Here is an 8,426-nt window from a genome sequence, read left to right as displayed (position 1 = left end):
ACTGATGCTCTATACAATCAAGACTGATTATCATTTATGTATTACAATAAATCTGCCAAGAAAATTAATTGTATCAGTAAAGTGGTAAAAGGATTCTCACTTATACACAATACATTGAAAGGTTATTTAATATATATGCCTTTGCCAGAAAAGGCACGATCAATAAAGGGCAGCGGGATACGGATTCGTAACCTGTGTCCTTCCTATCACAAATGAAGTACACATGTTCGAGAAGTCATAAATGATCACGAAGTACGTACGCATGTTCACGAAGTCATAAATGTATACGAAGGACTCATATGTCATCACATATATATGACATCGCAGGCGCAGATAGTCTTCAGACCGCAAGATCAGAAGAACTACTTTTTCCTGTCCGTTTTAACGTATTGTTTTGTGTTAATGCACTCTTTGTTAAGGTGATGACGTCGAAACCACAACAAATATTTTTAGATCGCTATGTTTATCAGATTTGTGTGGGTCACACTGAGCAGGAAGAAAGCAAAGGTTATGAAATTTACCTCTGAGTTAAGCCAAGAATGTTCAGAAATGATTTTCAATGGCCAGTGTCCAAAGTCTAACTTTCGGTCTTTAAGCTGAAACTCGCTTTCAGAACAATATCTGAAGAACGCTATGGCACAGGGACATCAAACAGTATGTTGGCCATGACCAGCAGAGGGTCAAAGTTCAGTTGGTCATAGGTCAAGGTCGTGCCTGTTAGCTGAAAAAACACAGTTGCCCATCATTAATTGAGGCTTAGGCCTAGAGACCTCGAACTTGGTAGAGGTCCCTCAAACATGACCAGCACCCTAACTATTTTGACGTCAATTAGTCAATGGTCAAGGTCGTGTGCACTTACGCTTAAAATCCAATTTCGTTCAATAACTGAGGAATGCTTTTATTACATGTACACCGAGTTAGATATGCTGGTGAAATGCATCTGCTTCCCTTTTGTCAGGTCGCAAAAAACATTTGCGGCGTTTTTATGATTTGTATTAAAGTTATCAAAAATAGTCTTGTTAGTTCTTGGTATAACATGTCAAGCAACGTTAAATAAATCTAGCCTCAAAAACTACAGCTTTCGGAAGTTAATTAGTGTTGCTATTTCCTGGGACGCCTTTGATGTTGTTGATGATGCTCGCGCCCAAAAATGATTGCATTGTTGCGAGCGCATTAATTCGCAAGAATAAACTATCAAAAACATAGTACGCTTTCAACGATACCAGAAAGGAATACACTTGTCTAATGTGAACATATTCTAGCCTAAGTGATTGTCCACAGATGGTATTTCTGCGCACTGTGCGTTTTATCTGATATTGGAACTTAGAAACGGTGTCTGCAGCAGATCTTAGGTCAAGTTTCAATATAGTGTGTTAGGCTTAAGATCGTAAATCCAACGATAACCGCGTTTTGGACCTAAAATGTGTTTCAATAAACAGTTTGTTAGAACATTTATTGCATATAGTCTTGCCGAAACTAGATAAGCGTTCCCGGTCATTCTTAAGCAGCGTAAGGTATCTTAATGAAACAAGGCCCTGATAGCAGCCGTTCCAGTCCGCGTAATGCGGTTTTCCTAATTATGGGAAAAATTATGGCATATCAAAGGTGAACTTTAGCGTTTCACGAAAGCTCAAGCTCCGATCTTTATACTTCGAATGCAATATGTGCTGGCAATGAATGCATTTCATGTTTATGTCATCCATTGTTTGGTCAAACACATATAATACACAAAGTAATAATGGTGTATTGAAATAGTAGGAAGTCAGTTCAACTGAAATGGAAAATAATATTGACAAATGCGCAAACGTTCGGGTTCGTGCTGGGGCTCAAATCAGGTATCGGTAGCCTGTATAGCCTCACCACGTCATGCCGTTCATCCCGACCTGAATAATTTATCAGACTGGGGCGAGAACGGCGTCAAAATTTGAAAATCGATGAGTATCGTCCGGGGATCGCCTGATCTACGCGTGTACTACGATTTCTCTACGGCCTTCGCGTTTCCACTTCGTGGCTTTCACGTTTGTACCACGTTTCCACCGCGACCATGACCGATCGTGTGCCGCTTCTTTTACGTTGTCGCCATGATGTACACGACCCTACTACGTTGGTAGACAGGCTTAAAAGACTGCTCCATGATGTCGCCGCGCTCTTGCCAACTACACTACGTTCTCTCTACGACCATTGCACGATTTGATTCGATGCGTGTATATAAATTGAGGGATTTCAAACAGTTTTTATTCAGTTCTCTCAAAATCGTTGAAAAACGAACAGGCTAGAATTGGTACGACTTGTTATCTTTCAGAAAAAGCAGATACTTTTCGAATATCAGATGAAAAATTTATTCGGAGGAGAAGAAGGCGCGAAAGAAGATTCAGAGTCCGAACAGAAAAAAGGCTATGAACATACAAATTTTGAAAATCTAACACAAAACATACGTTTAAAACAACAATTATACCGGGCTTCACCATAAAACAGTTTTGCACAAGACTTCTTGTTGGAAAGAATTATTCTTTTCAACAAGAAGTATTTCGCAATTCAACGTTTTTGGTGTCATATCATATAGATTTATGTCCTGGTCAAACGTTAAATGCGATTATAAGTATGTCGAGATATGAAGTATAAGACTTGAAAGTGAAGTATGAAATAAAATTATTTCATAAATTTAATCATGCATTGAGATGATACTTGTACATAAACGGGTAATTGCAACAGAGTCATGTATAAAAACTTAGAAATGTTACTTTTCACATGAGAACGGTTTAAAATGGAAACACATTATTTTTGTTTGTCTTAATTGCTTTAATTTAACATCAGAAACATACAATGTAACGTAACGTGTTCCACGTTCAAATAATGAAATGAAGGAAGATTGTTTTATTGTAAACGCGAACATGAATGTATAAGCGAAATATAACAGTTAAAGATGCACTCTTAGTTCCAAAGGAGGTTTACCACAATTAATAATATTGTTTTAATATTCCAAAAAGGATACATGTCAAAAACAATTGGTTCTTATGAAGGACATCGAGTTAATTTAAAAAAAATAGCATAAAACATAGTGTCTACCTTATGAGACTTTGGTAGACCACATTAAATATTTTAGCATTCACCAATCGTTTAGTATTTTAGCGCTTTCTGCTATTAAATTCACGTTACAATCTTCTAATCAGTTGTTAATATTTTCCATAAATGCATTATTGAGTAAGTAGTTTAAAGTTCTCCAGTCAAAATTTATGTTTGTTATACATGTGTATGTATTGATTTTGAATAAGAGTGTCACTTTAAAGAATGAGTGAAACCTTATTTTTTGGCCAAAAAGTGGTATTGTGATCATACATGGATTCATTTGAAATGATTTCTTTCATTCGACATGTGGTTGTTGTTTTTGCTGTGCCTGAGGATCTTGCTGTTGATTATACTTGAGTGTGCAAAGGGAGAAGAAAATGGTTTCGTCTGCTGCTGATGTTGTACCCAAGATGCATCTTCTGACCTCCATTCTGTAGTTTGACCACTTTAGAGGCCAACAATTCGGACGATGTTGCCATTGCAGCGGGCAGGGGTTCGAAGTCAGGTGGCTAGCAGGTGTAGGTTGGCTATTTTGGCGGTCCTGTTGTCAAGGTAACGGTTGACAAGAAATTGTAAATCATTCTTGAATCGGCGCCAAAGAGACCAAAGTCTGCCTCTGCTTTATTAACCCAGCCAAGGAACGCGTCCCACTCTTGCATCTCTTTAGGCTTGTTAAGGTGACCAAGTAACTCTCTCTGCAAGAATACGAATCGCTCTCTACTTGAAGCAAGATCAGCCAAGATTGCCTGATCGGATGCCTTGACTTTCGAAGAGCATGTAGATGCCATGGTATCCAAGATTGAAGAAGAAGTAGGGACAGTGTTTGTTGTCGTGCAAGAAACTGTAGGTTGTGGTTCGATACAAGCGGAATTCTGCTCAGAATGTTCGTCAGTTAAATACACAGTTTCAGAGCAACACAACTAATACATTGAAAGCATGGTATTTATCATAAAAAATCACTTCTTTTATGCAATGACTTTAACACAAATCCTTTCTTCTGCAGCTAATCATGGTAAACAGTGAAAAATTATTTCCGAAACCTACGCTGACAACGGTTCGTTTTGCACTTCAATAATGTGTGGCCGATGGAAATCAAACGAACGGATGATTCAATTGTCCCTCTGAGTCCGCTCTTGACCATCAGCACCAGATCGTAGCTTTCGGAGACGCACATACCTTGTTCGAATGTTGTACCATGTTTTGATCAACACGACATCCCTTCCATGACAGCAGCCTGCTCCCTCCAAAAGAATTCCTTACTATTTGTATCTTTGCACCTTTCAAGGTTTTTATTGTATAACACTGGGTTTTCCGGAGAGCCAATTTACCATTATTATCTTCTGTCAGATCAGTCTGTAGCTTCTTGCGCATTTCTGGTATGGTCGAGCTTTCTTCGTCAATATTAATCGTGTTTATTTCTTCGGCGTTTGGAGCAATTTCTGTCGTGGCTGGAACAACAGATTATGTAGATGGGACAGATGACGACGGAGGGTCAACGGAAGGATCGTCAGCCACCTCTGCGGTTGCTTTGGAAGGATTTTTCTGGCGTTTAACACGTTTTTTATGCATACTATCTTGTGTAACGTTCAGAGTGTGAATGAATAAAAGAAAAGACAAAGGGCGAGTCAGCAAATATGTGACGTCATGCAAATCTCGTCGCGACTTGATCGGCGCAAGGTCTTTAATGCGTCTTCATGTGATTTTCCTGAGCGTTGCAAGAGCGCAGTTGAAGTGTGGTTTAAACGTAGTTCAATTGTTCGCCGATTGCACCACTATATTGTTACGATAATGAAGATCCTGCCACGATGCTTTCACGATGCTTCTTAGCTTATGCAAATCTTATTACGTTCTTACAACGCTTTTACTCCTACTGTATTCAGTTTAGCCACACTCCTACTACGCTTGTTTTGAACATTTTCAAAAATGCTTGTGGAGCTTCACGATTTCCGCGATTTAACAACAACCCTACCACGTTCACGAAGACCCTCACTTGATCTGTTACAATGATACCACGATTGGTCACGATTCGGTACTAAGTTTAGAGCATGGTAGAAGCGGGTCCCTGTGTAAACGCGGTATTACCTATGATACTGTCGTTATAAACTAAATACCATGCTTGAGAGTAGCTTGAGTGTATTAATACTCGACGTTATATTCGCTTAGTTTTCTATGTTATAACCAAGTTAATATGGAAGATAAGTGCAATTTCTTCTGTTTATGCCTATGTTATAGAGCTAATAATAATAAGAACTACACGAAACGTTATTATTATTAATTATGGTAATAAATTTGAGTAGATCAAGTTCTTCAGTATTGTTCACGTAATGCTATTTTGAATAATCTTCCTGTTACTATACACTGTTTTCAACACTGCATAATTTTATTGTTTTTAAACATACAGATGTTTACTCAACTCAACTCAACTTAATTTATTTGTAAATAAATGCCTCCGACCCAGAATACAACATCAACAAACGTTTACAATAATATAATCTGTGCCACCCTGAAATACTGACTGCTTTATGTTTTATCTTTTATTTACTGCAGTCATAATTTGATAGATAAAATATGCAACATGTTTAAAGACAAAGCTATCGTTATTGCTCATAAAACAATAAATGAAATTTGATTTGATGCTGGTTTAAACTTAACAACAGTACTTTTATTTCTGTTGTGATACAAGCTGTAATTATCTCACTGTTAAGTACATATTCTCATAACATAATTATATAATACAAGTCGAAGTGTTCGGTGACGTCTAAGTAAAAAGTACATTTCAAAGTACATTATTTCACTCAGGTCATACATACATGACAACATGAGGTGATATATATATGATTGGACAATAGTGTCAATGAGATATTAATGGTTTACACACGAAGTAGTGTATCTTTGTTTTGAGAAAGGCCTAAAAAATTGTCTGTTTCGGGTAAACCGACCCTACCTATAAAAATGCGCCGACCTTAACTATTTTTTCCGTTTCTGAGCAACAAATTCGTTAGCGAATAGAGTTACGATGGGCGGATTAATGCAAATTTTAATCAGAATTATTGTTTATATGATAAAACAAAGTCAGGCAATGACAGTAATGTAGGAAAGACTGTCATGTGCAAGAAAACAGTCTGAAATTACGACAGATTTTGAAAAAAAATAATAATAAAATAAAAAAAAAATCACTACCTACCCTACCTAGAAATTTTGGGAAGGTTACCCTAAACACATTTTTTTTTGGGCCTAACAGGCATTTGACACGAGATGTTTGTATTCAATAAAGCCAGTGAATAATATTCATCTTGTAAAACTTAGATGATCATATTTACCTTTGTCGCTGATTAATTACTGATTAGTAATCTTGTTTTTCTGTCAGACCAAAATGTGTTAAATATTTTGTTTTGTTTCCTTTTGCGTATGTATTCGTACATTATGTTGGTATATTGATAACCCAATGTATATGTATTCGTACATTATGTTGGTATATTGATAACCCAATGTATATGTATTCGTACATTATGTTGGTATATTGATAACCTAATGTTTATGTATTCGTACATTATGTTGGTATATTGATAACCCAATGTATATGTATTCGTACATTATGTTGGTATATTGATAACCCAATGTATATGTATTCGTACATTATGTTGGTATATTGATAACCCAATGTATATGTATTCGTACATTATGTTGGTATATTGATAACCCAATGTATATGTATTCGTACATTATGTTGGTATATTGATAACCCAATGTATATGTTTTCGTACATTATGTTGGTATATTGATAACCCAATGTATATGTATTCTATAGAAAGAACATACTATCAAATGTTTGAAAAGGAACAGGGTGTAAATGGTGAAAGGAGCACACTGCATCAGTCTGTGATGAACTTGTTAGGGATATGTTCCATTGAAGTAATATATATTCATGGCCAAATATGTATGAAGTGTGTATGAACTTATAATCATATTATATTACACGCTTCAATATCTTTTTTATTAAAAACATATCTGACAGTTTGCATTTAATTCTATTAAGGCGTAATGAAGGCAAAGGGGTGCTACCAAAACAGGGTGCAGCACCCTTCAAGCTGAAGTCCAAATGGATGTTGAATCCTGATGATTAAGAAGAGTTCAGAGGGCATGCTCTTATTATAAGTCAGGAAGAGTTTCGATAATTATATCTTAAATCTGATGCACTTGTACTTTCTAACGTGTTTTCCGCACGATGGACATCCGATCATGACGTCAAGTAAGTCCAGTTGTAAAAAATCATTTCCTGGAAATGCAGCTCATAATCTAAATAAGTTCTGACGCATTTGTGTATTGCTAAGCAATTATTTGTATGTTTTTGACATATCTAACGATGAATAAGAGTACATAGTTAACACCGTACTTGTTCAAAAGCGTATTCGTCTGTGATTCTCAACGATGTACATGGCAACGTATATATATATATGTATGTGTGTGTGTGTGTATGTGTATGTGGGTATGTGTGTGTGTATGTGTGCGTGTGCGTGTGCGCGTGCGCGTGTGTGCGTGTGCGTGTGCGTGTGTGTGTATCTGTGTGTGTGTATGTGTGCGCATGTGTGTGCGTGTGTGTGTGTGTGTATGTGTGTGTGCGTGTGCGTGTGTGTGTGTGTGTGTGTGTGTGTGTGTGTGTGTGTATCTGTGTGTGTGTATGCGTGCGCATGTGTGTGTGTGTGCGTGTGTGTGCGTGTGCGCGTGTGTGTGTGTTTGTGCGTGTGTGTGTGTGTGTGTACGTTGCCATTTGATAGAGATCAGCGAATTCTATTATATTTTTAAATGTATTTTTCTTATATCGAAGTTAATGTTTTTACCGTTTATGTACCCCTGTTGGCCATTATTCATTATTGTCGGTAAACAGATTATAAACGTTATGCAAGTATTTTCGCGGCATCTTTATAGTCTTAATTTAGTAAGAAGATTGGTCTCCAATTTTATAAATTATCGGGTTCTTCCTTTTTGTGCAGTAATTTAAAAACACATTGCTTTTGCGGATAAATCCACCTTTCTCATATCTTTCATATAGGGAATCAATTACAAGGTTGCCAATTAAATTCCAAAATTTATAGAATTCAGCTGTGAGACGATCGAAGCCGGGGCTTATATTTAATTTCATTTCTAGAAGTGCCATTTTGCCTTCATTATATGTAAACCGACCATCACATGTATTTGCTACGTTATTGTATTTTCTAAATCAATGTTATTAACATAATTGTAATACATGTATTTTCTAAATCAATGTTGTTAACATAATTGTGTAATACATGTTTTTTCTAAATCAATGTTGTTAACATAATTGTAATACATGTAGTTTGTATTAATCTTTTAAGTGTGAC

Source organism: Mya arenaria, chromosome 13 (assembly GCF_026914265.1).
Source record: "Mya arenaria isolate MELC-2E11 chromosome 13, ASM2691426v1".
Taxonomy (NCBI): Eukaryota; Metazoa; Mollusca; class Bivalvia; order Myida; family Myidae; genus Mya; species Mya arenaria.
The sequence above is the reverse complement of the archived record's forward strand: the minus strand, read 5'-3'. Positions refer to the sequence as shown.